Source organism: Herpailurus yagouaroundi, unplaced genomic scaffold (assembly GCF_014898765.1).
Source record: "Herpailurus yagouaroundi ecotype Mexico unplaced genomic scaffold, PumYag 141, whole genome shotgun sequence".
In the NCBI taxonomy this organism is placed as follows: Eukaryota; Metazoa; Chordata; class Mammalia; order Carnivora; family Felidae; genus Herpailurus; species Herpailurus yagouaroundi.
The window spans coordinates 49463959-49485460 of NW_024412396.1; the positions used below are offsets into that span (position 1 = coordinate 49463959).

Sequence of the window (21502 nt, forward strand, 5' to 3'; positions counted from 1 at the left end):
CTCTGTGCAGAGGCACCATTTGGAATATTTATCTTGAGTTTTCTTTCATTTTGTTCAGACACCTAGTGAGTGTCTACTGTGTCCACAGATCTTAGGCTGGGTGCTGGGGGGACTGCAGTGATCCCGACTTTTGGAGGCTTGTAATTTAGTTGGGAGACAGAGCCTGTGCAATACGACACTTGAAGAATCACACAGGATCATGTGTGTTTCAGAGCCCGAAGTTCAGAGGGTGGAGTTCAGAAAAAAGTTCAGAGGGTGGAGAGACTTCCTTGGGCTGGAATGGGTGGGACAGCAGAACATTAAAGAAGGTCTTTGAGGGATGAAAAATTGCCGAATGGCCAGGACACCCTCCGTAGGTGTGCAGAAGAAAAGGGCAACGCACAGCACAAGCCATGGTGTAGATGGGGAAAGAATACGGTGATGCCGTATAATTTGGTGGGTAAGCATGCGATCTGCGCAGTCACATCCTATGGTCTCAGGTGTGAATCCAGGCTTGACACCTTTCTACTTGTATGATCCTGGATCGATTATTTAACTTGTATGAAGCCTCAGTTTCCTAACCTGGGAAGGGGGCATCATGAGTGAAATGAGGCAGATAAAGCAGGCTCTGGCACATGGGAGGCCCCTGTTGTAAACTTGGTCTCTTTGTGGGGCGGGGGGGGACCTTGGGGCTGTTCCATCTGAATAGTGGAGACAGATATGTGGCCAACCTGAAACCATAACGTAAGAGCCCCAAAGGGGACTGGAAACTCTACAGCCATGAACTAAAAGCAGCAGGCATCAGCCCCAGAATCGGATAAAGCCACCAAACCACAAATGTGCTGCTCAGGTCTTTAAAGTTCTACGCCAGGGCAAGACCTGCTGTAACTTTGTGTGATGGAGTCAAACCACACCTTTTTTTTTTTCATTTTCTCATCAGACTTCACAGGAAATACACTCCTTTGTTCAGATGTGAGCTAAGGTACCCCCTCACCCTGACTCTCCTTTGTGGCATTAACTCACCCACTGGGTCGCTCACTTTCTATCCTAGGCCCGTGTCATCATCAGCTTATATTTAGCAGGCACGTGGGTTTGTACTGCTCTTAGGTTAGAAGTCAAACAGAAGTTAAATCCATTAAGACATGGTTTGTCATCAGACTGAGATGATAGTCTAAGAAGAGGAGGTGAGAGTCTCCGGGGGGACTCAGCCAAGGGGGGGGGGTGTTTTTATTAAAGGGCTATTTGTTTTGCCCTTTAATTTACGATTGAATTAAATTAATTAAATCGTTAGCATTTTAGCTCACAAATAGGATTTAGCGATCCTCTACATTGCTGTTGCTCATTAATTATTTTAGCTTTCATGACTTTCGACCTAACTCCTGTGCCCCACAGAGAGGATCTATACCGAGGTGTTGACAGTGATTTCTCAGCAGCTGTTACAAATTAATAGCTTTGGCCGCCTTCCCAAGTGGACCCATTAAAATCGTCAAGAAAATTGGCTTTAAGGAATTACCCAAAGATCCCTGACCTAATCTAATGGGATTTCTTCCCCATTCTAGGAGCACCCACTCCTGAATCTCTTCAGGAAGGACTACATAAGGATTGACAGTCAAGAGGATATGAGAGGAGGAATGCAAACAGTAACCCAGTTGGAGATAGCTTACAGCCAGTTGTCAACAAGATTTTCTCATATCCAGAGAAAAAAGGACACAAAGAGGGAAGAAACTACTGCAACAATAACAATGCCTAACATGTATTGAGCATTTACCATACCCATCCCATGCATTATCTTTTTGACCTCTTAACAGCGCTGTTGAGGAAGGGACTATTGTCATCCCCGTTTTCAGACAAGGAAACTGAGGTACAGGAAGCTAAGACAATTTGGAAGATAAATACTTTGCAAGTAAGTGGCAGAGCTAGGATTAAAACCCAAGGAGTCTGGCTCCAGGGCCGGTGTTATTAAATAATACCAAGGTGTGTTTACGTGTTATTGGGAGGAGGTGGAGGGAAATGAGGTGCTATAAAAGGGCCAGGAATAGAAAGGTGCCTGGAGGGTTTTGGCTTTGGCCTTGTATGATGCCATCCTAGTCACAGCACAGATCCCAAGCCCAGATGGACAAGTCTCACTTCCAGTCATAGCACAGAACCCAAGCCCTGTCTGCGCAAATACCCAGAAATATGACACTCACAGTTTTGTACTTAGGTAGTCTCTGCCTCCATCCTGCTCTATGCTTGGAGAGTCAGCAAGGTTCCAGCCCAGTTTTAGGCTTTTATATGGGATCTAGTTAGCCTGAGGGAATTATTGGAACCACCTCTGGCCCATGTTGCTCTACAGTGGCCAGTCAGAATCTGGGGGCCAACATCAGATCACACTTCTGGACGACCCAAGGATCCCCAGTAAACTGGATTTGGGGGCCTTGAACCCCCCCAGTCCAATATGGAAATGTCTCAAGACTTCTTCCTGTCCCCGTGTCCCCACTGATTCAGAGGACGGGTCCTCACTTTGCTTTAGATAGTTAAGAGAGCACACTCTTGGAAGTCAGCCATTCCTGGGTATGAATCTCAGTTATCGCCCGTCGAGACTTGGAGAAGCTAACTTCTCTGAGCCTCCATTTTTCATCCAGCAAGTGGAGATAATAACAGAACCTACTTCATAGAGTTGTTTTAAGGATTAAATAAATGAATCCATATCAGCCACATAAGGCACGCTAAGAGCTCAATAACTGTGGGCAACGGTAATTATCTACACCTCGTCTCCATTGAAGAAATAATTGTTAAGTGTCTCAAGTCCACAGTGCACATTATCACATCCGGTAGGGAGCGGCCTTGGAGAACAAAGCCTGTGGCCTTGCCAGGCCCTGCAGCCATGTGGTCGGGCCTCTCTGGTAGAGGAAATGGTTTCATCACCTGGCTGTCTAGGTCAGGGCCACTTTCTTCAGGGAAGGGCTCTGTGGCCTTGCCTGCTGGACGTGACTCAGCCCCCTCACCTGGCTCTGCCACCCCTCAGTGTGCAAAGGAGCGGAGAGAGGCACACGCCTGCCTACCTGGTTGAACGCTCTTTCCTGACGGAACCTGAGTGTAGTTGTGGAAGGTTTGCTCTTGTGCCCGGGGCAGGTAAGGATCCCGTGGAAGCCAGTGCACTTCTGAAGGCGCACTTCCTTTTACTGACCTGGCTGGATGACCATGACTGTCACCTTCACCTAGGAAATGCCTGTCTTTCCTCGAGTAAAGGATGAAGGGCAAGGGTAGTTTCTAGGCTTGATAGAAAGGCCCTTTCAAGTTGACTCGGGAGCCTCCTAAGTGTCAAGCTGACAGGGATGGGGACTGGGGGCTGCGTCTGTGTCTGCTCTCCATGACATCTCTAACCCCTGACACAGTGTGGGCCCTCTGGGAACGTCTCTACCACATAGCGGTTAAGCACATGGGTTCCAGAGCCGGACTACCTGCTGTGGAATCAAGGCACTGTTGCCTATTAGCCGGTGACCTCTGGCAATTTCCTTCCCCTCTCTGTGCCTCTGTGCCTCGTCTGTAAAAGAAGATGATGATAACAGTACTCACCTACTCACCTCTTTAGGTTGTTTTGAAGCCTAAACGAGTTTTCATAAAAACGCTGAGAACAACGCCTGGCTCCTTGTAGCCTAAGTGTTAGCTGCTATTTCCCACGTGCTAGAGATTTCAGTACTAGATAAAGGCGCAGGTAAATAAGTGGGCAAATCCAGAGTTCTAGACTAAGTATTTGACCTTGAAGTCTGGTCTCCTTGAATGTTATCACCTTGTCTGAGAAGAGTCCTTAGTTTGGATGGTTTAGGAGAGTCTAGATTTCAAAGTAGAACCCAATTGTCAGGCTTTGGATTTTTGTTTTAGACCCAGGACTTATGGTGCCCATGGGTACTAGGTATCCAGGGTTATCCAGCCCAAATGGACATAATCAACCATCCCCTGGTCCTGGATCCCAGGATCATGGGAGTCTGGTAAGCCTGCCCTTTGACCTGAATCTGAATGACGTTAGTAATACAGGAATAGGTAAAATGCCAGCCACACCTGGCTGGCCCATAAAGAGGAAATACTTCCCACACCTTGCTTTTGCACACTGAGGGCCCCAAGGTAAAGGCATCCCCAGTGCAAGCCGCTTGCTTTAATACCTGGGTGTGTCTGCAGGAACCACCCAGTACAAACCGGAGTGAACCTGCTGCCCTTTCCCCTCTGAGCTGCCAAGTCAAACAGAACACAGGGAACACAAATAGAATCATCACAATAAACCGGTTGTTGGAGTCAGACACAGGAGAACCCACTCCCTGGCACCGCCACCCCCTCCACGGGTCCAGACAGGATGAGGTGCTAGGAGGGCTGAGGAAGGTGCGGCCTGTGGGCATTCCTGCCCAGCAAGCAACCCTTTGGCTCCTCTGGACTCAATTGCCACCCACGTGGATCTCTGCAGGAGCTGCTTGCCAAGGCTGGGAGGGAGGAGGGTCTCCCCTTCCTCCGGGGCCCTGGATTGACGGGAAATGCCCTTCCCACCCACTCAACTTGACTAATGCTGCCGCTTGTCAAGGAAGGGAACTCTTCAGACACATTAAAATCCTAAAGGCATCTAAGGTTTGGAGGAATTCGTGCTGGACGTGCCTCTCTGCAGGGTCAGACGTGGGGGAGGAGAGAGGGGAAGGAGGAGGGGCCGGGCCCAAGTGACAGCTTCAGAAGAATCTGGCAGAACTCTCCAGGTAGTGCCCTCCCTAGCCTGGGGCAGGTCAGAGTCTCCCAGAACTCGCCCGAACTTTTCTGCTGCCTGTGCTCTGGGGCATGTCTCTCTTTGTCTCTTGGATCTCAGGCCAATGAGGAAATATAGGTTAATCCCAGGAGGCAGGGATGGGATCCAAGTTCTTGCTTTGTGGTGTCAGCACCTTTTCGTGAAGTTCTAGCAGATCTCACAAAAGATCTTCAGTCTCCCCTCGGCCTTTTCTTTTTCGTAGGTTGGGGAAAAAGGGCTAGAGTCTCCCCGGAGAGAAGTAAACTTGCCATGTGATCCCAGTAGAGGTTTGCTGTGTATTCCACTTCGTCCCAGGATGCAGGAAGAGCAAAAGCTCTGAAAACTGACCCCTGGATTGGAAGCCTGGCTCTGTACTCCATCCTCGGGCAAGTTACTTAATTGCTGGAGCCTTGGTTTCTTCAGGTGTCAAAATGGGTATAAAAAGCTCTAGTTCACAGGGAGGTAGAGAGGATAAAATGAGATACCATAGATGAGGACACTCTAGAAGCTCCTGGTACATCAAAGGCCTAGATAAATCTTGCCTTTTTCCCATCTCTCACCCTCTCTGTCAGCGGCTTGCTGGGACCTTGATTGGCCAGAAGAATTAGAAGAAAGACCTAGAGGGAGAGAGACAGAGAAAGAGAGAGACAGAGGATCTCGCAGTAAACAAGACGGTCTCATTCTAACTTAACTCTGAGTTTCCAGTAGGGACATTAGCAACCACTTCTTTTCTAGGTGGTAAGATCGGTCATTTATGTGCCTCGGGGTAAATCATAGCAATGCTTTCCTTTCCCATCTGAAACAAAACACAAGCCACTTCATTACCAGGCCCAAACTGATTCAATCTAATCTACCCTCAAGACAGGACTTCCCATTTACTTGAACTTGAGGTTTCCCTCTTTTCCATTTGCCTTATGCTTTAGGTGCAGTACTAGGGGTGGGGAAAGGGCAACTGAAACTCCCAGGGGCTTTAGCTTGACTGTCAGTTGTCAGAAAAAAGTTGAAATTATCATGACTCCCCTGAAAATGTCAGAACTAGTAGGTCGCTCCCTAGCCCATGGTCCCGTAATAAGCAAAATCTGCCTAATGCTTGATACGTGGCACGAATCTCAACTACGGTCTGGGGACTTTTTTTTTGAAGTGCCGATGATGACTTTATTCTGCTCACTGTGCCCTTCTTCCTGCGTTTGGCCTACATTTACAAAAGGCTGCCATCCTCTGCTTAGTAAGGACTAGACAGGAAAAACATTATGGTGGAGACGGGTGGATGGGACAAGGGTTTGGGGAGTGCTGATCAACTGGGTAGACACTTGGGGAGTGGCAACAGAGTGGGAAGGGAATTGAGGGAGAACTGTTTAGAGAAGGGTGTCAGGGAAGTGAGTAATAGGTAGGTCAGAGGATGGAGAAAAGGAATATTGAAAGAGAACGGATATGCTCTGTGGGCAGGTGGTAAAATATCTGAATGGGAGCCCAGGCAGGGCTAGCAAGGAGTAATAGGGAGGGAACTCGGAGGTGCTGATTTGTCAGAGGAAAATGGGATTGGGTATGCTCCGGTGGAGGATTGGAGGGATCCCAGATCAAGCCCAGATGCCATTCATTTTAATGAAATCCTTCTTTATGCTCCTGCCATTGGAAACACACACCATGTGCTCATCCCAATGACTTATTATTTTTTTTAAAGCCCTGCACTTTATGTTTGTGACTTTGCTATGTGCCTTACTGTTTTAGTATATTTTTTAGTAATCTCTGTACTCAATGTGAGGCTCAAACTCGCGACCCCGAGATCAAGAGGTGCATGGTCTTCCGAATGAGCCAGCCATCGGAGGCACCCAATGGCTTATCTTTTTTAATGTTTGTTTGTTAAGAGAGAGAGAGCAGGGGAGGGGCAGGGAGCGGGAGAATCCCAAGCAGGCTCTTGCTCAGATCAGAGCAGAGCCGGACACAGGACTCCCATCTCATGACCTGATCATGACCTCAGCCGAAATCGAGTTGGGCGCTTAACCTACTGAGCCACCCAGGCGCCCCTGCCATGGCTTATTTTTAATTCAAGAACATAATAGCCCCTCTGCTTTCCCTCAAAAAATGAGACACAATGTAAATGCAGCTAGGCTGGATAAAATTCAAAGTCTCAGACCCTTCAGCTGTGCCTTATCATTCCAATGCTATAGAGCAGTTGCCTTCATACAGTCATCTTAACCCCTCACTCCTGATACTGAATCTCCTTTTGTTTACAGTTGTTCTGCACTTCCTATAACTTTCGAGAGACTCATGTGAGGAGAAAGGAGGCTGGCACCCTGAGATTTGTCACACTCCGCTAGCTTGTATACCCAACACAAAGCTAAGCAGTACAGAAATCAAAGCTTCACTTCCTATTGGCCTGGGTTCTTCAGGCCTTCCCACTTTTCAGTATCCAGTCCTCCTGGATTTCTAAATTTTCCCTCCCTTTGGGAGGATTGTTCCTTGAACGGGGTTATTAGATCGCCTCCCTCAAGTCTTCAATAAAGCGCCAAGGCACGATAATGTGCTGCTTTTAAAGTACAAACGACATCCTCTGTGCCTCCCTCTCTCTCTCTGCCCCTCCCCCGTTCATGCTCTGTCTCTGTCTCAAAAATAAATAAACGTTAAAAAAAAAAAATTAAAGTACAAACGACATCCAAACTTCTGATTCCCTTGATTCTGGAGTCGACTGCAAGCAGTGGGAAAGTTTTCTATGCTGGGTTTTGCTCCTGTCCCCTGGGTCAGGCATTTTGGCCAGTGGTTGTTCTGTGGGCTGGAGGAGACTGCGGTCTGGGAGGTCACCCTGACAATTACCGCCAACTGAGCGTGGAGGGAGTGGTCTAGGTTTGGCCCTCAGTCTGGAGTCACAGGCAGCACAGAGATCTTGGCTCAGGACCCGGGGCTGAGGCGTGCTGGGACAGCCTTGGGGGTGTCCTGGCTTTCCAGGGGCTGGGGAACCCTCTCTGGCCCGGGGGCGGGAGACGCTGTTCCTGAATCGGTTCTGGCTCCACTGCAGTCTCAGCACTTTCTAATTCCAGCGCCAAACAACAACAGCCGCCCAGCTGCAGCCATGGCAACAGGCCGCGCCCACCAGACCTCGTTCCGAGCCTGCAGCACGTGACCGCAACGCCTGCGTCGCTCCCTCCGCCCCTGGCGCGGCGGGAGGGCGGGGAAGTGCGGGGATGACGTTTACTCAGTCGTCTCCATGGATATAATGCATAGACGTCAACGTCGCCCAGTGTTTAGTGTGTAACGTTCCTCCGTCTCCATGGGAACGTCAGGCGGCCAAACACCAGGCCCCAGCAACAGGCTTCTGATTGGCCGAGTCTTCCAAAGGCGGAGCTTCGTCGCCCGCGCCAGCTCTACCGTGTTGCTGTTTTGGTTGTTTGTCTCCCATTTGTTTATTTCTCAAACAGATCCTGGAGGCTGAGGTCTGGATCCGTCGCCAAGGATGAGATCCAGGAGAAAACGTGCTCAACGTGCAGCTTGCATTTACCGATTATACAGCCTCAAGATGACATAGGCCCTTTGTGACCAAGTCCATTGTGAGAGTCACGGCCCTCAGGCCTGGCGGTTGTCACGGCCCAATATTTGGAGTTACATCCCCGACCCTCCCCCACTTCACAGCTCAAAAATGCTATTCCCCTCTCAGCCTCATCCCGGAGACTGTGTTGCCTTCACAGTTACACTTGTTCACCCTCCCAGAGCAGTCAGGGCCTTCCGTACCTAATGCCAGGATTCAGTGCTACCCCCTGCAGGATTTGGCTACGGTTTCCCGTCTGGTCCTAATTCTGTTGAATGACATCATTTATCCGTATTCCTACCCAGAGATGCCCAGATTGCTTGTACCTTGAGCAAATACCAAAGGATCCCAAAGGATAGGGGTTGGTACTTGTATTCATGGACTCATCGAATCTCACGCTTTTCTCTTTGCCTATTTTAATTCGAAACGAGGAGGGGGGCACTTAACTTCTCCAAAAGAAATAGAAATAAATTGAGGACAGAGATGGGGGTGGATGGAGTGGGGGAGAATTCTGATCTGAAAATCTCAGATTTCTTCATATATGAAAGTAATACACTGATGGAGTTAAACGTTCGGAGGCACAAATAATGTCTCCAGAAACAGTTTTAACCTTACCCTGAGCTTCCACCAGTGAAGCCAAGTTAATATCTGGCAAGAGATAGGGATCTAGCCTCAGGGGTTTCAGTCAAGTGTGCTTAAAAGAATGCCTTAAAATCTTTAGTTATGGTGTCAAATATAATAAATCTTCACCAGCTCATGCACATACAAGTCTGAAATGTTGCATAAAAGGTTTAGATGACCCGATAATATGTTTTCAAAACCCAGAAAGGGAGAGAGAGACACTGATGCAAGCCTCAAGTTAAAAATAAGAAAGTAAAATTACTTTCACAGATTGGAATTGATAAGAAGGGCATCTTGTTCTCTCTGCTCTAATCAGCCCACCACCTCCTGTCCCCTGTATCTGCTCTGGGGAATATCCTTGCTAAGTGTCCTCCCTGGCACTCCTTGGCCAGCTTCTAGCCTACAATTTCCTTTGGAGATGTGAATGAAATTGGAAGCCTGCTCAGTACAAATAGGACCAAAGGGCACAGCTACTTATTGTAATGAACTTCATTCTGATTAAGTCACAGAGACTGCAAGTGCTTACTATTTACCCAGTAAATATATTAAATTGCCAGGCAAGTCTCCCTCCTGTCCTGATGCTGCCAAGGCATATCTGAAAGTCTGATATAAGATCATTTTTAGACCATCAAACATCCCTTTTGAATTCTATCATCTGTCTTTACATTTCTAGGAATACAGAGCATCTTGGTCTCCGAGAGCCTATCTATCTGGGTTGCAAAGAAAGAGTAATAATGAGACAATATTTACACTGTACCTTGAAGACGGACCTGAAAAGCTAGGAGGGGTGACTGAGGGCATTTCTCAGTGTGGACAAGGAAGAGGGGAGTATGATGGAAAATGACAGAATTTCTAAGTACCTAGATTTGACTCTAGCACATGAGCTGGATTTTATGATTCTGTTGAAAAGCACCAGTTACAATCTCAAAGCTTCCATGTCCTTCTCCATCCCCCAGACTTAGTTCTGGAACTTTCTTCCTTTCTTTTATTTATTTATTTATTTATTTATTTATTTATTTATTTATGAAGGAGAGAGAGAGAGCGAGCATGAGTGGGGGAGGAGCAGAGAGAGAGGGAGACACAGAATCCGAAGCAGGCTCCAGGCTCTGAGCCATCAGCACAGAGCCCGATGTGGGGCTCGAACCCACAAACTGTGATATCATGACCCGAGCCGAAGTCTGACGCTTAACCGACTGAGCCACCCAGGCACCCCTTGACTTAGTTCTTTCTTTTCGTTCTTTTGACCATGACCCAAACATGGTTGTGGGCCATAGCATGTGGCAGGGGAGTTTTTAATCCTGGAAATACCAAATAGATGATAGTTTCGATGGTACTCAAAGCAACAGTTGGTTTCCTATGTGTCTACATGCACACACACATGCACAGACCCTCCTGCCCCCGGGGTTTGTCTGAGCTGCTCCGCTTAGCTGACCAAATTCAACCTAAAGACCGCGATGTCCTGCTCTGCTGCTGAGCTCCTCAAACAGCGAGAGGACTAAATTCCTCCAGCATATTTCCTCGCCTGTAACATGGGATCTGGAGAATTTACTGACCCTACATGTTGGTACTGTGGGAATACCAAATGGCATATAAATGCTTGATTATCATTAATGGGCATTATTTCCCCCCAACACCTTCCCATCTTGGTGTTGAGTGGAGCCTGCACCTGCCAGGTTTCTACAGCAGACAGGCTTGTCTCAGGCCCGGAGGAGCAGCGACCCACCTGGCCTTCCAAGACCCAAGTGCACATCATACCTCTTGCACATCCCAGCTGTGACTGAAATTGAGCTCTTCAACTCACACTCCTCCTGTCTTCAGTTGTAGAAGTGAAGATATTGTGGGGCACCTAGGTGGCTCAGTTGGTTGAGCGTCCGACTCTTGATATCAGCTCTGGTCATGATCTCATGGTCATGGGATCGAGCCCCACGTCAGGCTCTTGCAGAGCGTGGAAGCTGCTTGGGATTTTCTCTCTCCCTCTCTCTCTGCCCCACTCTTGTTCATGCTCTCTCACTCTCTGTCTCTCTAAATAAATAAATAAACATTAAAAAAATTATAAAACGAAACAAAGATGCTGCTACCTTCCCTGCTTACCTCTCAGCACTGTTATGAAGGTCACACTAGGGAATGTTCAAGAAAGGGCTTTGAAAACCATAAAGCAGAAGGCATTCAAGCTTAAAAATGTTTTACTAGACAAGGTGACCTATAAGTGGAACAGTGTCAAGGTGGGCTTGGGTGTCATTCATAGGCAGGCTGGATGAATGCCTACCTGTGCGATCTGATACATCCCATGTCAGGGCATGCTCCCTCACTCTCCCTAAAATTCCATTATCAGTGGAATATGCCTTTGGAGTCAGCATCTACCACTCTCTTCAAGTCTTAGGTTGAAAATACAAATTCTTTGATGAGTGAGCAGTAAACTCCTAAAGTTTAACATAAATTAGGTTATCAGACATGTTCCACCCTGACAGGTGAGACAGCACCACATGAGAACACTGGGCTCTTAGGTGGGTCTGAAAAACAGGATCCTGGGAGCCTAGGGAACATTATTCATTTTGATCAAAGTTGCCCCTCCAAGTTGTGCCATTTGGTGACAGAGGATACTTGGAGCCCACCCAGCAGATCTGGAGCGCTACTCATACATGAAAAGGAGAGACTCTTCTCCCTGTCCTTACCCAAAGCCTCTGAGGCCACTACAGCAATCCAGGGGTTCCCACACTGCTGGATTTTAGGGGTTGGCAAAGTTTTTAAAAAGTTGGTGAACTGGCGTGGGGGGTGGGTGGGGGCGCCAGTCAGTCAAGCGTCCAACTTGGGCTCAGGTCATGATCTCACAGTCTGTGAGTTTGAGCCCCGTGTGGGGCTCTGCGCTGACAGCTCAGAACCTGGAGCCTGCTTCAGATTCTGTGTGTGTGTCTCTCTCTCTGCCCTTCCCCTGATTGTGCTCTCTCTCTCTCTCTCTCTCAAAAATAAATTAAAAAAAAAATTTTTTTTTTTTTAAAGTTGGTGAACTTGGATGTCTGGGTGGCTCAGACATCCAAGTGTTGAGTTGAGTGTCTGACTCCTGATTTCGTCTCAGGTCATGGTCCCAGGGTCATGGGATCGAGCTCTGCATTGGGCTCTGATCTGAGTGTGGAGCCTGCTTGAGATTCTCTCTCTCCCTCTGCCCCTCTTCCCCATTCACTCGCTCTCTCTCTCTCTTTCTCTCTCTAAAAGAAAAAAAAAGTTGGTGAACGGACATAGGTTGTCAGCTCTCAATTTTACCAAACAATCACCATTTGTTATCACCATCATTTTATAAATAAGAGGACATTTTAACATTAACAAAAGTCAGAAAGACATAATCTAAGACTTAGGGACAGCTCTTCTAAATTAAATGCATATAGCTCTGTGAAAACTCCTTGCTTTGTCATTTTTTTCCCATCTTCCTCTGACAGTTCTATTCCTTCTTTAGTCTCCGTGGCGTATCGTTGACAGTGGTAGAGAGCAGACAGAAGCATCAAGGAGAAGTAAAAATCGAATTCAAGGGTGGATTCATTTTCCTAATCAAACGGACCACTTCTTAAGCCACGTGCCTTTGGATCACCAGTTTCTGTGGCAAAGGGGTGTGACACAATCTCACCAGGATGGGTAAGAGTGCAATACAATGGTGGGAATATAATACTTTGCGTAGTTCCTTTGGAATTACACCCAGTCTGGGTGGGTCAGTTTGTTTCCAGTTGGACTGATCCTTGCTTGGACCAGGCCCCACCCACCCAAACACTTCCAGGTTTACATGAGGAGGTGGGATTTTGACTGCTCTATGCCTGTTCAACAAGATCAGATGGGGCTGAGTGGTGAAGATCGGCATGTTCCCCGGAGGAGGGAACAAGCCTGCCTTCCAACTGGTGTCCCAGGCAGGTGCAGGAGACACTGGCAGAGCCAGTTTAACCAGCATCTCGGGCAAGGTTTGGCCATACTTTTCTTCTGCTTGCAGTTTCCTCTAGCAGAAGTGGAAACACTCTTCTTGGCAGGTTAGCTCAGTTAGTTAGAAGTGGCAACACTCTACGTGTTCTGCGGCTGTATATGAACCGAATGCAACCAGCATTATAGCACTGTACATATTGCTGATAGAGATATCACTATATATATTATTATATATTATATATGCTTTCCTTCCAAAACCCAGTGTAAACAGAAGCTGAGGCTATCATTTAATTCTAAGCAATTTAAGAATAATTAAAGCCCATGAAACTTTCTCTCTCATCAGTAACTCCCTGCTAGATACCTAGGGAAATAAATTCACTTATTCAGGTCACCAGGGCACTACATACCTACTATACTGGGGAGAAAACAGCACAATTATCTATTGTGGAGTAGTGAATTATAAGGTCATTATTTAAAGAGATGTATTGAAACTACTCAGCCAAAATGGCATAATAATGTATCATGGCACTTTGGTGAATATTAAATAACGTAACGATATCTGTAAAACATTCAGCACAATCCCTGAGCGGCACCTAATAAATATTAGCTACTGTTATTTCCATTTATTCGAGAAGTATTTTTTGAGCAGCCGATACATGGCCAGAAACCGTATTATGGGCTTGCGACTCCATCATGGGTGAAATAAGCAGGATTTCTCTCCTTCCGGAGTGGAGAGACAGACACCAAACAAACTCAATCAACAATTAAGGCCTACTCATACGAGGCCTTCTGTGGGCGTTTGGGGGTTCATCAGATCCCAAAGATCCCAACCCTTGTAGAACGGATCTCTTAGATACCAGCCCCATTGTTTTCTAAAGAAGTATTCATTATTAGAAACAGTTTTAAGGGGTGCCTGGGTGGCGCAGTCGGTTAAGCGTCTGACTTCAGCCAGGTCACGATCTCGCGGTCCGGGAGTTCAAGCCCCGCGTCAGGCTCTGGGCTGATGGCTCGGAGCCTGGAGCCTGTTTCCGATTCTGTGTCTCCCTCTCTCTCTGCCCCTCCCCCGTTCATGCTCTGTCTCTCTCTGTCCCAAAAATAAATAAACATTGAAAAAAAAAAAAAAAAGAAACAGTTTTAAGTGCTATACATGCAAAGCCTGGGGTGAGCGAAAGACTTCTAGAGGGTTCCTAATTCAAGCTGGGTGCTCAGGATACAACATTCCAAGTTTGAAACCTGGATAAGAGTAGGTTTAGCTGAGGAGGAGAGCGGGAGATGGGGGCAGAGAACACAGGTTTAACACTAGCAACTCACATTTAATTCGTGCTTTCCGTGGTACAATGCCTTTTCACCAACGTCCTGCATCAGAGGTTTGCCACCGGAGTGAATTTAGTCCCCAGCTCCAGGATGCATGGCAGCAGCTGCCTACTTTGCTCCTTTCCAGGAGATCACCAACGTTTGACAGTTGCTGCCTCAGTTTTCCTTGCTCTCCATTGCCTGGAATAGTTAGTATCAGCTACAACAAGGACGACTGCTGAGGCCGGAACGCAGCTTCTTTTACTTGTTGTAATGAAAGCCACCCTCGTGCCCCCAGGAATGTGTTAGCAAACATTCGCTGCTGGGTTTAAATAATCAAGTATGGGCTGAATACTAATCAGTCTCTGAGGGCTGAGCTGTCTTCTTTCCCCAAAACATGCATCATCCTTTAGCTCACTGTGCCCTTTGCCTCCTGAATTTTCTCACCTTCAGGTTTCAACGCTCCTCTTATTCCTACTAGCGAGTTCCACAGCCTGGCTCATATTCCAGCTATGAAATAGTTCACATAGTTCTGGGTAGACATAATATTTACGGGAACTGAAGATGGGTGGATTCTGATAATGGCTTGTGGAATAGCCTTCGGTGCAGTCAAAATAACAAAGAATTTAAGAAACTAATGCGTTGAGACTTTTAGTTTCCCATAAACTTCCCAAATGTTCTTACTTAAGCCCTGTGTAAGTATCAGCAGAATCCAGGGGAGTGTTGCCCTGGGTGAGAAAGAGTGGTTTGTTCAGCGTTCTGCTGTTTTACAGCACAAATTCTGAGCCGAATTCTGTTTATTGTCAATAGCTCTCTAACAAAGGGCAAAATGGAATGTGCCTGTTTTCAAATTCCTGTGAAAAAGGGTCCTGGAAGACCTCAGATCCTGGTCTAGGGCAATTTGCGTCACTGTTTTTTGGGGCTTTGAATGAAGACTCTAAGCTGTTGAGAGAGATCTTACCAAACATCGTTAGCGTAGAGCCACTTATCAGAAGGATCTATATAGGTTGTTACTGCATAAAAACGAAATAGAACTGTCCATGCCTGGTTTGAAGTACAGTGATGGCTAGGGAGGAAAGTAAACCGGGAAGAGCTGGGACATTTGTAAATTTGGTACCATTGATCCAAAATTTGGTGTTTATCATCCGAGGGAGGGAGAGATGGTTCGGGGGCAACTCAGACACTAGAGCTTGTGGTGCGCATTTTAAGGACAGAGGGTTGCTGGGTTCAGAGGTGAGGAAAAATCAACGGTTATGTTTCCCAGTACTTAACTTTACACTGGGAAGCATTTCCTCTGCCCAGAATGCTCTGCTTCTTGTCTTCCCGTGGCTGGTTCCTTCCTGTCATTTATTTCTCATCACAAAAGTCACCTCCTTCCACCTAACCCAAACACTCACAACATATCTCTCCATTTTAATTACCTGCTCCCTTTTATCTGATATTTTGGTTTGTTTTCTTGTTTATTACTGGACTACGAGCTTTGCTTTAATAGGAAGCTTGTCCGTTTACTATGGATTCCAGTGACTAGCACATAGTAGATACTCAATAAAGATACTGAATGAAGAAGAAGGAATAGGATAATTGTCCCTGGACAATTTGAGTCATGAAAAAATTAACTTTGTAGAGGTCTTACCTAGTATCTGCAGGTGATTTTCTGGTTCTTATGCAAGATAATAATAATTTGAGGTAAATGAAGCCCCTTTCATCCCTGGCAGGGATTCTGAAACCAATGGAAAAGTAGAAGGTAGGATAGAGATTTCTGATAAGACCACAACTAAATTGGGGCACTTACATGTCTCAAACTCTTGATTTTAGCTCAGGTCATGATCTCACAGTTTGGTTTGTGGGACCAAGCACTGTGATGGGCTCTGTGCTGACAGCACGGATCCTGGTTGGGATTCTCTCTGTTCCTCTCCCGCTCGTGCTCTCTCTCTCTCTCTCAGAAATGAATAAACAAACACTAAAAACAGAACACCACAACTAAATTAATCTCGAACACCGTGGGGCTGCTTTATCTAAACATACAATCTAGAATCACCTCATTTGAAATTCTTCGGTATTCTCTATTGCTAGGGGTTTTGTGTACTTCTCTGGTCATCTTACCACATGGGCCAGAAACGGGTAAGACGTGTTGAAATATTCACTGTGGCTCGGAGCTGCTGTTTGGTAAGCCTGCCGGTCTGGCAGGCCAATGAGTGGAGTGCTGCTTGAAAACACCAGGTTTTCTCCATTTCCCCAGCCTATTTCACAACGTCTTGCTTCACTCTTTTCCAAGTTCCAAGCTCAGACAGACACCAGCTGGATGAACACTAGACTTGGATGGCAAAGTCATAGTAGCAAATGAACCCCCGAAGTCCCGCCTCCTGTGAACTGTCCCATTCACGACAAACAGAGGCCAGGGGAAAATGAAGATTCTTCACCCGCAGACACCCTCTGGGAAGGTTACCCACAGTTGATTCCAAACCACCTGATCAATGTGGAAGAAGGAATAGAATGGTTCAGCCAAACTGTGCAAATGAAGAATCCTGTCGGCTGATGCCATCCACGGAGCTAAGCAATCTGAATGGGGCAGGAGTGCGTGGTCCTCTGTTGTAACCTTGAAGTTCAGCTCCAGCCCAGATAGGGCTGATGTAGGCCCTGCAGCCAGGCCTCAGGTGATCGTGTGGTCTGCGATACTCCAGTCCTGTCCAGTGCAAGTCTTACAATCAACAAATACTGACCGAGCCCTAGCCACATGCCCAGTCATGGCTAGATTGCCCAAGAAGCCAAGTAAGAACATGCTGGGGCCAGGGCAGGGCCAGGGATGGGGGTAAGGGGCATTCAGGAAAGAACTGGGAAAACTGTAGCCATCATTCTGTTTATTGAGTACCTTGCTGTTGTGCAAGGCACTGTTTCTGGCACTGGGGAACCCGCAACTTTTCCCTCCCGCATGAACTTACATCCTGGCCTTATTTCAGCATACTTGTGAGTTTTAGCTTTTGAAATAAAATTTTATTTTGCAATTTAACGTTGTTTTTATTTTGAACCTCTTGGGAGAGTACCATCGTCATTTTAGTATCGGGGCCATAAAAATTTTATTACGGCCTATTCCCCGTGCTGTTAAACATACAAACAAAAAGTTAGGTTTTTAAACCTTATGCCCGAATATTTTCTAAAAAAGCCACTTGTAGTATTAACTTGAATTTGTGAAAAGGAAAGGATTTGTGGGAGGGGGGCGTGCCGCACATGGGTGACTCCGTCAATTAAGCATCCAACTCTTGGTTTCGGCTCAGGTGATGATCTCATGGGTCTTGAGTCTGAGCCCCACACCGGGCTCTGCAATGAAGGCGAGGAGCCTGCTTGGGATTCTGTCTCCCTCCCTCTGCCCCTCCCCCACCCACTTTCTCTCTCTCTCTCTCTCTCTCTCTCTCATAAATAAATAAATAAACATTCAAAAAGAAAGAAAGAAAGAAAGAAAGAAAGAAAGAAAGAAAGAAAGAAAGGAGAACCTATCCCAGACAGATTGTCTCATTGTGCTGATCACTGTTTCTGAAGGGGGTGGTTGTGGATTTAAAACCACAGGTAGTGGAAGCATTTAGACAGCAAATATGATGGGTGTACGCAGTTCTAAGAATGGGTGTACCCATGGGCTTTGGAAGCATTTATATTATTATGCCTGATAAAGTAGGTGCTGCTCAGGATTTTGGTTCCCCTCACCTCCGGAGAGTACAGGTAAGAAGTCACCCATCGAGCCCCTTTATCCAAAGAGAGAATCCACGCTGCCTTCTCTGAGCTTTCTGTTTAATGTTCATTCTTTCCTCACACATTAATTGAATGCTTTCTAGTGTCACGAAGCTAGGCACCAAGGGTAGTTTCCTACCAAATGAGACAGATAAGCCCCCTGCTTTTGTGGAAATCATGGCCTAGTAGAGGAAGACAATGAAAAACGACGTAAATAAAACCAATAGGGTACCATGGTGCTAAGTCCTAGACAGAAAATGACAGCAGGTAATGTAACAGAAAGTGACTGAGGGATGCCACATTGGGCGGGGGACGGGACAGGCTTCGTGGAGAATTTGATATCTGAGCAGGCATTGATCATGCGGAAGAGTCAACATGTTAAGATGGGGGGGGAAGAGCGAGCAATGGATAGAAAGTCTCAGCTACAGACCCAGCTTGGCAGGTTTGAGGAACAGGAAGAAGGCCAGAGTGGCTGGAGTGGAGGAGATGAGAGAAAGTGTTTCAAGATGAGGTCGGAGGGTTAGGCAGGGGCTGGGTCCTACACTTGGTAGACCTCAGTGAGGAATGTAAATTTTTTTTCTACAGTGTGATTCTGTAAATTGGCCACTAAACAGGTTTGAAGGGATTGATGGTTTAGGGTTTAGTGTTATGATTTAATTCAGAGCCCCACTAAGTGGGAGAGTAGACTTTCAGCGTGCGATCTGTCCCTGTCTTCATTGATTACCTCTCAATCTCCGGCGGGCCAGAGTCTGAAGGTGGAATTCTTCAGTAAAGTCATTTCGGGGATGTTAGCCAGTGATCTCTAACTCACTGACACTCCATGTGAAATAACAGCGGAGAAAATCAGACCTCAGCTGGGAGTTTTCTGGTAGGACACAAGCAGATACTGAGCTAAGACAAAAAGTGTTGGTATCTGAGGATGCAACTCGAATCTATAGATCAGAAGGCAGCCTAACTCTGAATGCCTACATACTGGCCAGGATTTTCCTGGTTTAATGTTTACTTGTTTTTGAGAGAGTGAGAGAGAGCGCGCGAGTGAGCGAGTGAGCGAGCACGTGCGTGCCTGAGTGGGGGAAGGGCAGAGAGAGAGGGAGACACAGAATCGGAAGCAGGCTCCAGGCTCCGAGCACCAGCAGAGAGCTCCACACGGGGCTCGAACTCACCCACAGAGAGATCATGACCTGAGCTGAATGAAGTCAGACGCCTAAATCCACTGAGCCGCCCACGCGCCCCTTCCTGGTTTAGATTGGTTTTTTTTTTTTTTTTTTTTTTGTCGTCACAATTATTACCGTCTCTTTTAAGGATCTTTCTTGCTGAGCAAGGCTGTAGATAAAATGGTATCAACTATGCTTGAGATGTCTTAACACCTTGGAGCGCGTCACGTGCTAGCCCATTCTGGCCATGCCTGGCCCTACCTGTGCTGACTCTGGGATTTTCCCCGTTGGATGGTAGTCCTGCAGCTGCAGTGTTTAGTCAGGGTGTGTTGTTTTCCTATAGGTTTAGTGACCTAGATGGGCTTCTTCTGAAAGTCCAGCAGCTAAGTCCACCAGAGCTGCAGAAGTTCAGCTCAGGACAGCTGAGGAGCCAATGACCTGGAGAAGACTTGCTGGTCTGCCCGCGGTGAGCTCTGCTTTCTACAGGAAGTGTCAGCACGACTGACAATGAGGGTCCAATGATGCAGGCTGTGGTGAGACAGGCTGCAAGCTTGGGCTGAAATGTCTCCTTCTCAGGCACTATAACTATTCCCCAATGTCCTCAGCTCCAGAGGGAGCGTATCCCAGGGACCACACTGAGCTTTGTTTAAATGCTCGCATTAGCAGAAGGACGGGGATCCCATTGAATCATCATCTCCTGTCAAAAAGCCAAGGGTTGTTCCGAAGGAATGCAGCTTTTCCCAAAGAGGCTAAATCCCTAGTACTGATTAGTCCTCATGGCCACGGCGGGGATGGGGGGAGAGGGGGGAGGGCAGTGTGTTTATACGTGAGTGTGTGCAGCGATGGTGGTGGTAATCCTGTGCCTCCGCTGTTTTAAAATAGGAGCAGTCTTTTTGCTCACTGTCTGAGCCATAGGGTGAGTAACCTTGACCCCTAAAGCCCTCCACTGGGTGTCATGTGTGTGTGAGTCCTGCCCCTCCTTGGGTCCAGACATTTAGAATGAATAAATTAGAGGGTGGTGGTAACATGGTCATTGTCATTGCAGACAATGTGGCATTTATGTATGGGCACTGGCTGTCTTTATCATGGGGCTCAATAACAAGGGCAAGTTTGATCTTTCATCATGAACCACTGGGGTGTTCTTTAGGCCTAGAGCCTGCAACAGCTGAAAATAGCCCTAGCATCTTGTTATTTTCTCTTTCCCAATTTTTGCCTATTCATACCCAAGAATAAAAGACACAGCCTGTTCAGCCTTTCCAAAGATTTAAAGAACCTTATCTATTGATTTCTAAGTACCCATAAAGGACAATGTTTGCCTTGCTTGCATGAGGGTATTCATTCATTCATTCATCCGTCCATTCAGGAGATATTCATTGAACACCTGCTACAGGCGAGGCACTGGGCTAGGTACTAAGTGAATATCAGTACATGAAAAAGACAAGGGCCAAAGCATGGGGATGTTGAATAAATCTAAGAAGCGACTTCCCCAAGTCCCTGAAGGGGTTGATTTTGCTATACACATCTTCCTGACTTCTGGTCCCGTGCTCTGACCACAACCCTTCACCGCTAGACCACACTTCCCCAAATAAATAACTACTTCTGCATGCTGGGGACGGATGGTGTGCGGCAGCATTTACGTAGGCAGTGCAGACAGCAGCCTTTCACTTAATGTTGCAATAACACCGGGCTAAACGATGTGCACTGGCTTCCAGAGTTGCTGAACAAATGCTTGATGTGGGTCAGGTCTCTTAATTCAAATGCCAGAGAAGTACAAAATAGGAAAAGTCTCTATCTGATAAGGAGCAACTGTTGAGGAAAGATATATTTGTTGTCAGTTTGGGTTAAAATCAGACACGGGCTTCTACCCTCCTCTTCACTTCTGGATCCCCACATAGGAGGAACTCCGCACATAGATAATCACAAACTGCGTAAGTTTTGGTTTTATATGCTCAGACTTGTCCCGAACACAGAACCCCTGCGCTGCTAGAAGGCAGCACTATGTTCACAGAGGCACACACACATCTGTCTCAAAGTCACCCTGACCTTGGCTAATGGCAAAGATAATTTCGTGCATCAGTTCTGATTTCCCTCTATTTTAAGGCTACATCATGTGAGCTCCACATTGAAAATGTGATTTTGTAGTCCTGAAGCGGATACCATGAGCAGATTCAGATGTGAGAGTACGTTAGGGTGATCAGAGATTCAGATGCTCTGGCATTTCAATCTTTATCATGTCACTTCCCAGAGGACAGTGGGTCCAGGTCCCATCTCTGTACCGTAGTCACTTCCTCTGATACTGGTCTCTGAGCCCTCCTCTATGTTCTTACCTCTGTCAAAGCATTTGCTGCTGCTTTGTAATTCTCTTCTGATTTGCTGATCTTCTCCCCAAAGCTGGAAGGTCTCTGAAGGTAGGGACAGGTCCATTCTGTTCTGTACAGTAAGTGCCAGCCCCCAGAACTCATAGGAGTGCATGGCCATAGGAGGCTGTCAGTAGTTCCTGGATGAATAAATAAAAGAATTATGAATTCATGGTTCTGTCCTTTTCAGAGGATGGGTTTAAATCTCCAACTC

General features: G+C 46.8%; 2 long non-coding RNA genes across 2 annotated transcripts; both read right to left on the reverse strand.

Annotated features, from left to right (window-relative positions):
* Positions 1–894: 894 nt before the first annotated feature.
* Positions 895–21424, reverse strand: LOC121032068 (uncharacterized). The gene is made up of 2 exons (XR_005791058.1): positions 21259–21424; positions 895–5340 (listed from the first exon to the last, which is right to left on the reverse strand). It is a non-coding gene; the product is annotated as an uncharacterized LOC121032068 (long non-coding RNA).
* On the reverse strand, positions 12825–15943 carry LOC121032070 (uncharacterized). The gene is made up of 2 exons (XR_005791059.1): positions 14076–15943; positions 12825–12917 (listed from the first exon to the last, which is right to left on the reverse strand). It is a non-coding gene; the product is annotated as an uncharacterized LOC121032070 (long non-coding RNA).
* Positions 21425–21502: the final 78 nt, after the last annotated feature.